Source organism: Python bivittatus, unplaced genomic scaffold, assembly GCF_059951505.1.
Source record: "Python bivittatus isolate LINGU-HERP-01145 unplaced genomic scaffold, Pbiv_v1 ctg000090_np1212, whole genome shotgun sequence".
Lineage (NCBI taxonomy): Eukaryota > Metazoa > Chordata > Lepidosauria > Squamata > Pythonidae > Python > Python bivittatus.
Window position 1 is genome coordinate 1,226,844 of NW_028277046.1, and position 15,575 is coordinate 1,242,418.

Here is a 15,575-nt window from a genome sequence, read left to right on the forward strand (position 1 = left end):
GTGGTCATCCATCCCCACCTGAAAACTTCTAAAATCACTGAACAGAAAAGAAAAAATCTTCTCCTATTCAGCTGGAATCTCCTTTCTTTTCATTTCAACCCACTGATCTTTGTCTTGCTCTTGGCTCAATAGGGCCCATGTCCTCCTGCATGGGATGGCCTCTTAGATATTTCTCGAATGCTATCCTGTTTATGATATGGATACAGTGCTTCTGTTTATGGAGCACAAATCATATATTACTTGGTGGACTCAGTGAGAGCCACACGTCATTTAGCTAGTTAGAGCCTCTATCTATCCTATATCTATCTATCTATCTATCTATCTATCTATCTATCTATCTATCTATCTATCTATCTATCTACCTACCTACCTACCTACCTACCTACCTACCTACCTCAAAGAAATCTTAGCACTGGGAATGGGGAATTTATTAGAGAATTTCTGGCCCATTATATGGTTTGTACTGTAGGGTACTGTAGGGTAGATTGGAACCATGGGTTCTACTCTGTTTTCTCTAGAACTCTGAAATCCACATTAATCAAAGCAAAGTAGATGTACGTATATGGAATCAACCTTGTATGATTCCGATCCTACCTTTCATCCAGGAATTCAAGACACCTTTTATGGGGGTATTCTTTCATTGGATCCCTAACCTAACTAGGTTAGGCTGGAAGAGAATAAATGAGGCAAAATCATCTGGTGAGCTTTCAAAGCTGAAAGTAGAGCCTACTGGGCTTGTTGCAAGGCATGGACCTCTTATAAGATATAGAAGAGCTGTAGTACCTGGGCTACCAGGAGTAGGCATATAGGCTCAGTGCTATAGTATGATATTCCAGGAAGTGCTGTGCAACGATTTTGGGTGGTGCTCAAGAGTGGGTTGAGACCATTGCCAAAGCCATTGGTGGGGACACAAAGGCTGTCAAATGAGAGCAAGATCAGATGGTGATCTAGCTTTAGATGCTCAAGCGTGGTTCACATACACACACACCTCCAACTAGATCACTGTCAGAATGCAGTCCTGTTGGGCTGCACAAACTATCAGCCAACTTGTCCAGACACAGCAAGATCCTGTCTGATATCAGGAGCCCTATCAGAACACAGTCCGACAGTTTGATTCCGTTCATGGGGGAGGCTCACAAGCTTATTATTTTAGAGGATCATGGTACCACAAAGATGAGGATACCACTCTTTTATCCTGTTTGTAAGCAAGTTAGGAGCACTATTATTCTGAAAGGCTGGATAGATAAAATTCCTAATCATAATCATCAATGATATACACAGTTACTACTGAAAGGAGAGAAACCATAGGAAACCTGCAGCTTCCAAATAAAGCTCTTAGGAGAACTATATACAAACATTCAGAGTTGCCTGTCCTCTTCTAAAGATATTCCCCAACTTGCACCCAATCGTGGGTAACCAACTCCCCCCGGGTCCCATACATTGCCTTCATCTGGTCTCCAGGCAGGGCATCAGTGGTTTCAGTTGTCTTCAGCTATACTGGTGTTGAGAGCCAGTTTGGTGGTGTGGTTAAAGCACCAAGCTGGAAACTGGGAGACCAGGAGTTCTGGTCCCACCTTAGGCACGAAGCCAGCTGGATGACCTTGGGCCAATCACTCTCTCTCAGCCCTAGGAAGAAGGCAGTGGCAAACCACTTCTGAAAATCTTGCCAAGAAAACTGCAGAGCCTAGTCCAGCAGTCACCAGGGGTCAAGACTGACTCAAAGGCACCAAAACACACACACACACACACACACACACACACACAGGTGTTCAGGTTGCATTTTCTCCCATATTCCACATGGGCAGACCCAGATTTGGCCAAACCTATTGACTTTATCACCCATTACTTTAGAGGGAAGTCACGGGAGAAGAGGCAGGAGAGCAATCAAAAATGAAGACAGCAAATTACCCGCTGGTGTCGTTTTCTACTGACTCATTCCAGTGGTCTTTTTGAAAAATACTGAATACTGAATTTCCAAGAAGATGCTGAGCTGGCAGAGGAGAACTCGGCGAGCCTTTTATTCTGACTTCCTCTGAGAGGTAATTCAGAACATCTACCAGCCTAGAGACTTTTAAAGCCCTCAAGAGTGTCATGGAAACAAGGAGAGAGGCCGTATTTTTTTAAAAACTGCTATTATATAGACATGAGCCATCTCCCCACTTGCGGCTAACCACAACACACCATGACCCAACAACCTCTTTTTTCTGTTCTGTCCCCATGACATTGGCAGCATCTCATCCCCAGCTTAGGAGTGAAACAATCTGAATAACACAGAGGCACTAAAAAAATTCCTTTCAAGTTTACTTGATATTTTTAGACAACTGGGGAGTGAGAAACCCTTATTAATCTTCTGCAAACCACCAGGTTATTTACCAGTAAGTCTACAATCAAACCATGTCTGAGAAATGAACTATAAGAACTCTGAGACTCAATCAGGCCAAGGGCTTATCTAGACCTATCTTATGGGCCTTATAGGGGCCAAGAAGGTGCATTTAGAAAACTCCCAAGCCTCCAACAGCTGGTATTCATGGCCTACAAGCATTAAGACGAGGAACCACTGAGAGGAACCACCTTCCATGAATTTATCCACTCCCCTTTTATAATCATCTATGATTATATGATCTTCTATGATCTTCCATGAATTTATCCACTCCCCTTTTATAATCATCTATGGCCATGAACTGCCTTATTTATATTTCTTGCAAAGAAGTTCTTTCTGGCCCTAAATCTCCTTGTATCTGCCCAAGGTGGATGACCTCAGTTGTAGTGGCGATGGGGGCACTGTTGTAAGACCTGAAGGACCAGTTAGGGGCAGATCATCAGGGAGAAAATCTATCTCTGTGGTTGTTAAGAGTTGACACCAGCTTTATGGCACACAATTGATCAATCAATCAATCAGATGATCCCAAGTTCTAGTTCTACTAAATGGACATATTTGTTAAGACCAGTGTGTTATCTTCTTTATCAACACATTACCATTCATCTCAATTACCCCACCTCTTGGGGATGACTATACAAAAAATAATGAAGTCTTTTTATCCATAAGAATTCCATGCTCTGAATTGCCCTGGACTATCCAAGAGCCATCCTAACTGTTAAACTAATCCACCAGATGTTCCTAGTCAATCTGGACTGCGGACAGCCATAATTTGCCCTTTTATTGCCCGACTAGAGTTCCCCCAGTGTGTTATCAATGTATTTTGACTACCTGGAAGTTGAAAAATCTGAATGCTTGCTTGGATAGCTGAAAGAGGACAGGACAGCTTTCTATGATGCTCAGCATGTTGGGCTAATTTTGGCTGCTGGGTCATAAGATGCGCTGGCCTGTCCCTTTCAAGAGCTTTGAGCAGATAAGGAAAAACGGGTGTTATCGCAAATACCTTGACCATTTTTGTGGCTAAGTCAGGGAAAGGGAGGGTGAGCAAATGCCACCTCTTTGTGCTTTTGTTCCAAAGATGCATCTCATTTCTTTCTCCTGGCTTGACCTTGGCTTCCCAAGTTTAAAGGCAGTTTGGTCATTTACATCTTACATCTCAGTAAATCCAAAAGGTGTCTTATTGAAAGGGGAACGAGGGATGAGGAGGAGGGGAGACGCCAAGCAACTTAATCCCCCTTGTTCATTCATGCCATCTGTAATGTTCTTTGAGGCCTTTGGTGAGATTCTAGCTTGAAATGAAGGCTGATAAATTAGTCTGGGGAGAATCAAGGCAGATTCGGCTTGTAAAAGGTCACACAGCAACTTTGTTCTGGGTGAGGGTTTATCTTGGCTGCAGCTGCGACAGACAATGGCCGAGACCTAAATGGCAGAAATTTTAAGCTCTGTCTCGTGAAATGACTGTGCTGATAAGGTAGAATGGACCTTAGTAAGATCTAAGAGGGGAAAAAAAGGGGGAGAGGTGTGGAAGAATTGGAAAAAGCAGGTATTTTTCTAACTTGAATGAATGGAGAGGACACAATAACATGTGCACTTAAACCAAAGGTTTTCTTTACCCAGGTATTATCTCCAAGGGAAGAAACACTGCTAGCTAATCAGGTGAAGAAAAACAAAAAGGAAAGGAAAGGAAAGGAAAAAGAAGGAAGTTAAGCCTCTTCTTTTTGCAGAAGAACTAGCTTGCACCCTAATCCAGCTGTTTGCTCACAGCAAGGACAAGTTCGCAAAAATACTAGCCAAACAACAAAACACTATGGCATCACTGGCCACACGTGTAGTGTAGATTTTCTTTCATAGTCAAACTGCTGTGGATTTGTCTTTTCAGGAGGGAGAGTTGGGGAAAAGCACCTGGGAAATTCTGAAAGAAGGAAGGAAGGAAGGAAGGAAGGAAGGAAGGAAGGAAGGAAGGAAGGAAGGAAGGAAGGAAGGAAGGAAGGAAGGATATCAATGTCCCCTTCCAATTCTCTCACCATTTTTACAGGCACAGAAATGGGTGGGCAATTTTGTTTTTCTCCCATCCTTGACCCTGAAGTATTGCAAATATTGTTGCTTTCCGTGCTGATCAAGCCTCCTTCTGCACTCAGGGGTGTTGTTGGGGGGGAAATCCTGCCCAGCCCAAAGTAATAGAATAATCCAGACTGTTCAGAAAAAGAAAACAAAATCCACTAAGTGGCTTTCAGCGTTAGGTTTGATTTGGCGAGGAGCACTGCGCACACGGGCGTGTTGCCACCCCCATGTCCAAATTTGAAATGTCTCCACCAAGTGAATTCCAGTTAAAAGATTTGTGGAGGGAAGGGGAGGAAGCCTTTTCCTCCTTCAAAAGGGTCTTGATTAAAAAAAAAAAAAAGACAGAAGGAAAACCCGCAGAGACAATTGTGCTAGCAAGAGAGGCAGGAAAAAGATGGTTTGATGGTTATCAGTCTGAATATTAATAAGACTAACCAGGTTCAGGGTGTTTCTCATCTGCTTGTTCTTCTGAGAATGGCAAGGAGAGAAAGTCAGGAAGTTATGGAGGGGGGTCAGCTTTTCTCATGTATTGATAACTAAGGATAACAGAAGGGATCGGAGTATTTGTCAGCATCCTAGCGGGTTAAAACAACAAGAAAAGAGGTTCAGGCTAAACCTCAGGAGGAACTTTCTGACTGTGTGAGCTGTCAGCCGGTGGAACAGACTGCCACATGAAATATGAGTTCTTCTGTAAACAGGCTGGATGGCAGATCTGGCTCTGAGCAGGGGTTGGACTAATGACTTCTAATGTCCCTCCCAACTCAACGCTTCCAAGATCACCAGTGTGGGAGAATAAGGATGCTACGAGAATCATTCAGTTTCTTTTAAAAAGATGAGGATGGTTGAAGCTTCTTCGGCGTGGGGGCTAACCATCAGCTTCTAATGACAATGGGGACATGGCCTGTCTCTGGCAGGTAGTTGGGCCACCCCATCAGCAGAAGAATTTGCGGGATTCTCCTTGGCGAGAAGAGACCGCACTCTTCACTTTCCTGCTGTGATGGCGGATGCAGAGTTGTGCAGAAAAAAATCTTCCGCAACCCAGTTCTCATTAAATTTGATCAGAAAAGATTTGCTTTCACGTTTTTCTGGCCTGCCCCCAACCCTTTTGTTCAGCCTAAGGGAAGGTGTTTCCTCCAATGGATTTCTTCAGTTTGGGAGATGTCGACAACCAGGGATGGAAAGATGGAAGAGAAAACCGCAGGACCAAAGATATGCTCCACCTCCCACAAAAAAGATAATCCAAAATGCTACCAAGAAAAAGCTGAAAGAAATGCTCTGAAAATAAAGTAGGAAAACAGAGGCCTTTTTTACAGGATAGAAAACCTCTGTGCAATCGCAAAGCAGATGTTAATATAGCAATGACTCAAAGGTCAGGTCTTGAGAACTCTACGGTTGAACAAGGTGGGGAGGCAATCACATCTCACAGAATTAACATTTCCTCAACCTATGTAGTCACCCCTCCAATCCATCAGCCGCTGCCGCCATTTCTAGCGTGAAATGCCCTGGACATCGATCAAAAGCTCTTGGCACCCATAGGTGTGGCATGGGAAAGAAAACCTTGTAGACTCATAGAACTGTGGGGTTGGAAGGGAGGACAAGGATCATCTAGTCCAACCCTTTGCATTGCAGAGGACAACCAGTTAAACTATCCTTAAGAGATGGCTGTCCAGCCTCTTCTTCAAATCTCCAGAGATGGAGAAGCCATCATCTCTGTAGGTACAGTGTTTATCATCAGAACATGTTTCCTGATATTCAAACAAACACTAGGTACCTGCAATTTATAATTTATAGTTCTTGTTTCTGTGACAATGAAGAGTCCTTCTTCCCATGGTCCCTAAGGCACCCTTTTATATACCTGAGCACTGACATCATGCCTCCCTTCCATCTTTGTTTCTCCAGACTGAACATCCCAAGTTCCTTCAGCCTGTCCTCATAGGGCAGATCCTCAGATCCCTGCACCCTCTTTGTCGCCCTCCTCTGAAAACCATAAATTATGGCTCTCCTTTTTCAGAACTGCAACAAATTCTAGTATAACCCAGGGTTCCCTTTCACCTGGATTTTTCAAGGAGGTGAAACAAGTATAAGAACCAATGGAGATCTGGGTAGAAGACTGGAATGCTATCATTCCCATTCGTAGGAATGATCTGATAGCATGCCAGCACAAGAATGAACTAAGATAGGCCCTGTCGTCTCACAGTGCTTCCCCAAAGAGAGAAAAAGGCCATTTTTCAAGCCTGTGGTCACAAGCACACTATTCTTGGTTCTCCCTCTTGTCCCCTCCTCAATTTGTTTTTAGTAGAGATGATAAAATACCAGTTCAGAGGCTGGTATTCATGGATGTCTCTCTAAAGCGAAAAGAAAACATTATTTCCTATTTCTGCTTGTGAATCAGAATGTTCTATTTTAAGGGAAAGGCCCTCCACCGGATTACAGATGAATTATTACCCCTTATGGAAATAAATGGAGAAATATCGCAGTGATATTCTCAGTCATACTTTTGCTGGCTGTCTGCAGTCCCCCCTCCCCACCACAATTCCTTATATACCCATGTTTCCAACCCATTCCTAACATAGCTTTGGCAAAGTTGGGCTAAAAGTGACCTCATGGCCTTTCTTCCTGATAGAACATCAGAAACGGAGACAGCAGCCACTAACTTCTGCTTTGGGCTATTTGGACAATGTTTTACATGCTCTGATCTAGAATAAAAGGGGGGAAAAAATCATTAATTACATTGTAGTTGGGAAAGGAGTGATGGGAAGGAGATCACATCACATTGCAAACCTTAGATGGGTGTTTTTCAAACTCGGCAACTTTAAGATGTGTGGACTTCAACTCCCAGAATTCCCCAGCCAGCAACAACAAATAGATTTTTTTTTAATAACCTGAAAGGTAGCTGGGCTATATTTTTTTAACTGACAATGGTAACCTTTCCCCTTTCCAATTTTAGGAACCCAGTTTTAATTGGGTTATTGTTCAAGTGTTCTGTTCTGTTAATCAATTGGGGGGCCTTTATTAACGTCAAAACTTGCTGTGAAAGTGTTTAATTAACAGAGGGAGACCCATTCCAGAGGGCAGAAGCCCCCAGATTGAACCATTTACAAACATCCATTAATGTTCCATTTTCCAAAAGTGGAGGTGGCTCACCTCAAATGCCAGGAAATAGCTTAAACAACTGTTCAAGTTGTTTAAACTTAACAACTTAACAACAACTAAAAACCAGATTTTCTGCCAATTTTTTTTTTTTAATTAAAAAAAATGCTGGCAAGAACGAGCTGGAGTTGTTCATTTTCTCCAATATTTGAAGCCATTTTCTCCTGTCTTAATGCCCCGGTTATATGTTCAAAGTCCCCTTCAAAGGTGAGGAAGGAAAACTAGTAGAAAAGATAAATTGAAATAAGGATTGGGGAGAAATCAATAGTGAGTCTACACACTTAGGTGAAATAGCAAGGTACCCTGCTGATTCCTTGGAGGCTAAAAGTAATGTGACAATGTGCTTTTTCCCCCCTTTCTGATGGGAAACTGCCTAGGTTTAGGGCTAATATTTCTCTCCAGGACTCTGTATTCCAGCAGCCTCTTCATTAGCCAAATAAACAATACTCATATTATTTACCCGACACACTGATCTTTCTGCATGTGGATCTGCGTGCGCTGTGATGGGTTTTTCCTGCCTTCGGTTTTGTTTTCAAAAGTCCCCAGGGCAATGAAGGGAACACACAGGGTGATTTATTTCGGGGTGCCGTGACTTGGACGTGTCAGCAAGCAAGGGAGTAATAGGCTTGAAAAAAATTGACTTTGGAGAAATGCAATCCCATCACGCAGGAGACTGGGGAAGGTTTTTTTTTTTTTTTTTTTTTGAGGGGGGTTACCGTTTGGATGGAGTTTTATTTGCAAGGAAAAGAAAGTTTCAGATGAAGCCACTGAGGAACGTGGATGATGCCAAAATGAACCACTGCTATTTGCACCTTGCAAGCGTTATAAAAAACTGCGTCCGAGTTCATTTTCAAACACCCCCACTGATGGAAAAGGCATTTGAGATAAAGCTGTGTTTTAAAGTATATATTTAAATGGGTAATTGAATGCATTAATTGTGCATTAAATGTTAGAGAAAGGGAAGAGGGGGGCAGAACAGCCAAGAGAAACAGACTAAGGCAATTTTCCTCAATGGTGCATCATGATTACAGTTTTCCAGAAAGCTTTGGCCAGGCTGGCTGGGAATTTGAGGAGACAATCGATTGGCCAAGCTGGATTGAGTTTGTAATCCATGAGCTCCTGACTGGAGAGCAAGGCCCACTGACCTCCGTGGGGCTTACTTCTGAGTAGATGTATAAAAGACCGCAGAGATCTGACAATGCTTCCAACACCAGAGCCAAATCCAGCTTCTCCCAAACACGGACGGAAGGCTACTGGTGGGGAGAAACTGGTTTCCAAAATGCATCTGTCCAAGTATTGGGTGAACAGAACGTCGGAAACGTTCAGCGTTGGCCTCCTGGCGTTTTGATGGATTGATTTGTTTGTTGAAATGCAAAACCACCTTGTTCCAAAGGAAAGAGAAGCATTTGTCTTCACCTTCACCTTCACCAATCCCACTTGGGCCCCGTTTTTAGAAAATAAAACTAGCGGAAGGGGGTTTAGTCCAGGAATTTGCTTCTAAGTGTGCCCACCTGCTCTTTAAGAAAGCAAAAGAGCACTGAGAGCACTAGGAGGGAGCAATGGTGTGTGTGTGTGTGTGCACGGGCGTGTGTGTGTTTGTGTGTGACACAGAGCAAGTTCATTTGTTTGTCTTTTAATAAATTAATGCTTTATGACTGGCCTTGCCCGGTGCAGTAAGTATGTTGTGGATAGGCATCGCTCCTCATGGGAACCATTTTATGAGAGTGCACTCCAATTTCCAAATACTCTGGCTAGCCCCAAAAGTTTGCTTAGCTTTTCTTGTGTCCCGGGTGACTATCCTATGAAGGAGGAACGAGCAGCATACAGAGACTCCACTTCTTATTTTTGAAAGGTAAATATTTTCGGAGAGGGAGAAATATATATATTAATGTGCCAAGTATCAGATTCCATGTTGATCTCTGCCCAGATGAATTCTAATAAAACGCTTGCATATGAACCGAAAAAAGAAAGAAGTCCTAGGTTTTCCAGCTATGCCTCCTCCCTTTACCTCCCCAACTGACATGTTGAGTTCCTTTAGGGATGTTTTCCTTCGTCCCACAAGGTGTTTCCGTAAAACTCATAAAAAGACACGTTGCTTGTGCAAATCCAGGGCCCAGAATGTCCAAGATTTAAGAGAAGGTGAAAGGAGAGAGCAACAGGAAGGACAGATGTTTCCATCAGCAACTCTGAAGTGGTGCTAGTCAAGCATTCCAAAAATTAGAGATTCCCTGCCAGAGTATGACCAAGCAGCCAGAACTTCTGAGGTATCTTTGTTCAATGCAGGGTTGAGAGATTTGGCCAAAGGATCTCATCCAAGTTCTGGAGGAAAAACATTTTGATTGAGTTTATCTAACTTACTCGTCTAGCCAATCATCTCTTCACTCAAGGGGGACAGGCAAAACTTTAGGATTGGTTAGAAATCACAAATTAAGGATAGAAGAACCACAGAATAATCAAGGTCAGAAGGCACACCAAAAAGTGGAAATAAAGAACAAGTCAGGAGTATATAACAAAAACACACATCTAGAAATTCAAGATACATCACAGCTCAGCGGGCTTTAAGGACATTTCTTATTTTACCAAAGTTTCACTGTTGCTAGAAGAAAATGGAATCCAGTCAATTTCCTGAATCCATTCAAATGCAGCTGCATCTACTTTCCAAACCAAACCAAGGATTTTGCCACTTGCGTAAGCTAAAATTTATCTGACTGCCTGAAACCAGACAGAGTCTGAGCAGCTTATGAAGTTGGTGTATTTAAAACAGGACATAACATCAGAATAAGATGATTAAAATGGTCACTAAAGATAGAAAGCTAAAAAAAAAAATCATGGAATTATAGAAAGTGGCATCACTAAATAAAACTGATCCCCAGAGACTCTCAGGAAGAGCCACATTTTTCTGTTTCTCGAAAGCCATGAAGGGGAGGCCCATCCATCTTTGAGGGGCAAGCTATTCCACAGGAGAAGAGTTGTACTGAGAATGCCCACCATCAGGACCCCTTATGCTGTACCTTCCAGTAGATGGGCACCTTCAGCAGGTCCCCATCCTTGGTTGTGTGAATAGGATGGGCAGGAACTATTGGGAAAAAGCAGTCCCTTAAATACCCGGGCCCAGGCCATATTAATATCTAGATATCTATATATCACAGCAGAGATATAACATAGCAGGACCATAACTGAGCATGCATGCTCAGTGCACTGTGTGATGGACCAGCTGAAGTTTCTGGGTGACCCACATAGAGCAAAGTACAGTAATCTAATGAAGAGATGATGACAGCATGACTGTCTTCAGTGCCTCCTGTTCTGGATAGGGCCACAGCTGGTGCACAAGGTGACGTTGGGCAGAAGCCCACAGATTCCACCTGGGTTTGCCAATGTGCTAAGCCATAAACAATGGCTGGGGTATGAGCACCTCTCTAAAGCTAGTTAACAATACTATGTTTTAATGAGAACTATGAAACCAGCTAGTGATTCTACCATGAAAGCACTAAAATGCCAAGTTGGACGTTATGAGAGCTGACTTTCCTTATATGTGGAAGACAAGCAGGTCTTTTATTTGATTGACTGGTTCATGTTTTTAATGCTATCATTGATCAGATTTACTGTAGCCCTGTTTATTAGTATTATCTGTAGGATGTCTGAATGGGCAAATGTTATACAAAGGAAGATAATGTAAAGATCCTTCAGCTTCATGATTCTGTCCATTGTTCTTGGCCGCAGGTTCTCCTCAAATCTCCCTTGCTTTCATTGCCTGGAAGGTGGTGGTCAGAGGTGGTGACTAGAAATAATCTCATCAGTAATGGCCCCTTGGAAACAGGCTGCTCTTCTCTAAGAGACCTTCTGAACACCACTTCTGAAGTCTTTTTGATATGAAGCCAAGATCATCCGTTTGGGCATTCCAATGGTTTTAGTAGCTGACTCTAAGTCTACTTTTCAAACAGGTCCTCCAACGTGCATTCTTCCAAATGACAATTGTCACTTGCCCCACTTGGGCAATAGTAGTGCTAGACCACAGGAGTTGTGGTCAAAATACTGGGAGGGCACCAGGCTGGGGCCATACAGGAAACAAACACCACTGTTTGCAGCACCATGGAAAGCTCCATATGAAGGGCTAGCCTGAAAGAAGGTGAAGGTGACTTAAGGTGCTATTAGTTAAGCCCACCTGAGGTCTAGCCACCTCTGCCAGGAAAGGGTGAATCCTTGAAAACCATGATTTCAACAATGTTCCCTCTAGTATAATGGAATTCTTGACTTTGGCTTGATGGAAGCCATTTGTGAAACCCCTGGCTTGGATTCCATTGGCTTTCTCTATCTGCCTCTGATACAATACACGGAATTCACAAGACCAGACCCTTTCATATCTAGGATGGATCTTTGCTAAGTTTATGGAGGCATCCAAAGTAAGGTGTTTGTGCATCATAACCTTTAAGATGTGGAAAAACTCTAGCTAGCTGGTCTACGCAAATTGGATCTGAACTGACTTGAATCACTCGTTCAGTTCAGATTCTTGGGTTGATCAAACTGGAATCATCAGTTCATCAGTCAATCCAACTTGGTTCAGATATCTGAATCAATTTAAAGCCAATCATCCAACCTGGGCCAGTTCAATTCTATGGTTCTATCAGATGCTAAAAATGTATGCACAGATGCATGAAAGGCACCCAAATTGGTCCAAATTGAAACTATTTGGAAATGTCCGTCTTGATTCAGCAATTTGAATTGAATCATCATTTTGATTCACAAACCCAATTTGATTTGGGGAGTCTATCAAATAGCCATCAAATCTTTAAAATGAATACTTGCACAGCCCAATGCACCTAATGTTTGGCTCACAAATAAACCAGTTAGACATTTAAAATGTTGCTGATCTCATTGACTTTTCTACAGCAACAGGCTAACATGGTCATTCTGCAGGAATCTGTCCCTATGGGAAGCATCACTTTTCTCCAGATAAAGAGGAAGTTCTCCAACCTTCTAGCGATGTCAGAATGTGCTATCCAGCAAGGGAGCTGTTACAGTGACAACAGGAAGACAAGTCTAAAAACAGAGTAAGTCATACAAGCAGGAGGTGTGAGAGGATATGTTTTCCATATAGATGCTTTTACAACCCTCAGAGAAGGAAAGCTTCACCAGCAGCAGACTTGGATTCAGCAATGCAGTTTGAAGGCAATTGGCTCAAATCTACAAGTCAAATCCAGTTTTGGAATCAAGTTGTCCGCTTGGATCAAATCACCAGATCAAAAGAATTTGGGAAATTAAATCAACCAGTCTGATGCTCTGAGTAAATGCTAAATCCATTTTCCAAAATAATTTTGAGCAGTTGAATGTGGTGGAGTTGACGACTCTAATCAAATCAGCCTGTTCACACTTACTACTAAAAAGCTGTCAGGAATGTCTCTAACCTTGCAGCTAAAATATAGATACCACCAAAGTAGGCAAGAACATATCCATGCAGATTAGCTAAAATATACAGACATGCCACCTGTAGAATATGGATAGGCAATAATCAAAGCTGCCTTACAGTAGCCCTACTGCAAGGCAAGACTGCCTTTTCTTTGAGGTTCTTCAGCTTCTTGCTGGAGAAACACCAGTCTTTTAAAAAAAAAGACTTGCAATTAAATCACAGAACTGTGGGGTTGGAAGGAATCATGAGGATCAGCTAGTCATAGTTTTTCCTGCACATTGCAGAAATGAAATCATCGGTGAGAGAGGCAATCCAGCCTCTTCTTAAAATCTCCAGAGATGGAAACCCCACTCCATCTATAGATAGACTGCTCTGCTGTTGTACAGATCTTACCATTGGGAAATGTTTCCTAACATTGAGACAAAATGTAGATATTGGCAGTGTGTACCTGTTCATTGTGGTCTGTGGGCCATGGAAACAAGGGATCCTTTTATGTATCTGGGCACTGAAATCATGTTACCTCTCTGTCCTCTTTCCTTAGACTGAACACCCCAAGTTCATTCAGCCTGTCATCTGAATGCAGGTCCTCAAGTCCGTGTGTTGCCTTTGCTGTTGTCCCGTAAACATGTTCAAATTGGTCTCTTGTGCGCCCTTCTGGGCGATGCTTCCACTTTTGCCTTCAAAGTCCACGTTGTGTGCTTAGACATAGTAAGGAATGATCTAGGAGTCAGTGTTTTCAGTGTTAGCCCCTCCCTTGAAGTTGGAAAGACCTCTCTGAGAATACTCTGGTCCAGTGTTTCTCAACCTTGGTGTCAGGCCTAGCCCAAGGAACTCCAAGAGACAATGCCAATTCAGTCCAGCTATGTTTATTAGCTACAACCTCTAGCAAGAATCTTCCCAGACTAAAAGCCCAGCTCCCAGAGTCCTCCAGCCACAACAGTGTGAATTCCTCAGGGAGGTGCCAGTCTCATCCTCTTGTTCCTCCCACGTGGTTCTGGTGAGCTAAGAAAATGTTTATCTCTCTGAGCTTGGCCTTCATAATTCCATTCCATCACACTTGGCAACTTTAAGATGTGTGGACTTCATCTCCCAGAATTCCCCAGCCAGCCATGCTAACCCTAACCTAGCCAACCCTAACCCATGCTGGCTGGGGAATTCTGGGAGATGAAGCCCACACATCTTAAAGTTGCCAAGTTTGAGAAACACTGGTCTAGCTGGTACCAACTTTACTACCTTCTAAATCTCAGGCAAGCATGTTTGTATTCTCCCAAGCATCTGTTCCAGTTAATGTGTTGATTTTGAACATATTTGCTTTTGGGGAAAAAGCTTTTTTAATTATTCAGACTGCTTCTGTTTTTGCTTTGTCTTTAGATCATGCCAACGCTATACATTTAATTTAATTACTTGGGAATTTAATTACTTGGGAAATCAGCTCTGATAAGGCAGCAGATACATTTTAAAAAATGAAATAAGAATCAACACCAGCTGTAGGATTCCTTCAGTGTTTATTGTTTTCTCCCAAAGAAGAGAGATGATTTTTCTAGGCAAAATAGGGACTGCCAAGGAGAAGGATTGGACTGCATGAATATTCAAGTCAAATTTGATGTTCAAGTAGTTAATAGATTGGGGGGGGGGCAAGCAAACATCTTTGTGTTTTCCAGTGAATAGAGATGCCAAAACAATCTCCCAAAGGAATCCTAGCAGAGCAATGCCTTCTTCACCATTTCAGTACAGTTAAAAGCAACCTCTAAGGAGCTAACGTATCTTTGAAATCTGCCCACAACAGGAAGCCAAAAATTCATGGCATTCAACTTAATTGCCTGTCCTCCAAATTGTAAAACCCCCAAAGGTGGTGTATAACACTCCAACTTTCCTAGAAAGTAGGAGACCTCTCTGAACTCCGTGGGAGACTGTTGTCCACAACGGACATAAAGAGCAGGGACGTATAGGGGAGAAGATCTCAAATCCTGGCTGCAAATAAGTAACAATAAATTGAAGAAACTGAGGTCTGTTCTGAAAGTCAGTATATTTGCGTGGCATGTTTGCATTGCAGAACTGAAAATATAACTAAATATATAATTTTTTTATAAATAGAGCTAAAGGTGTAAGCATTCTAATCATTGTTATTATTATCATTATTTGATGACGACGATGATGATTTTAAAGCACTCTTATTGAACTCCAAGTAAATTCAAAAGACCCTTCAAGGATGCTATTGTAATGGTCAGTGGGAATGACCTTGGGAGACAGGAGGAAGAGCCGCAGACTAGGCAACGGCCAGATAAGAGGCAGCTGAGTCCACAGCAGGAATGGGAGGGTGGAAAGCATCTCAGAAGGGACCCTCCCTAGTTTCTTGGGCTGTAAAGGCGAGGGGGGAGAGAGGTCCTTTCAGACTTGCAAGATTCTGTTAATGTTACCTTACAATGAAGATAGAGCTATTACTCATAGTTTCTGCTTCTTGTCTGGACTACCTCGAAGGGCTAAGAGCTACACATTTTACTCCTTCCTTATCCTAAAGGAGCATTTGCACATCAAATCACATTGACAACCTGTGGCACTGTTCAGGACCTTAGCACTTCTGAA

At 42.6% G+C, this 15,575-nt stretch overlaps 1 protein-coding gene across 5 annotated transcripts in view; it reads right to left on the reverse strand.

The window, feature by feature from the left end:
* PRDM16 (PR/SET domain 16) overlaps positions 1-15,575 on the reverse strand; it is a 337,046-nt gene that overhangs the window by 200,156 nt on the left and 121,315 nt on the right. The gene's annotated exons all lie outside the window — the stretch shown is intronic.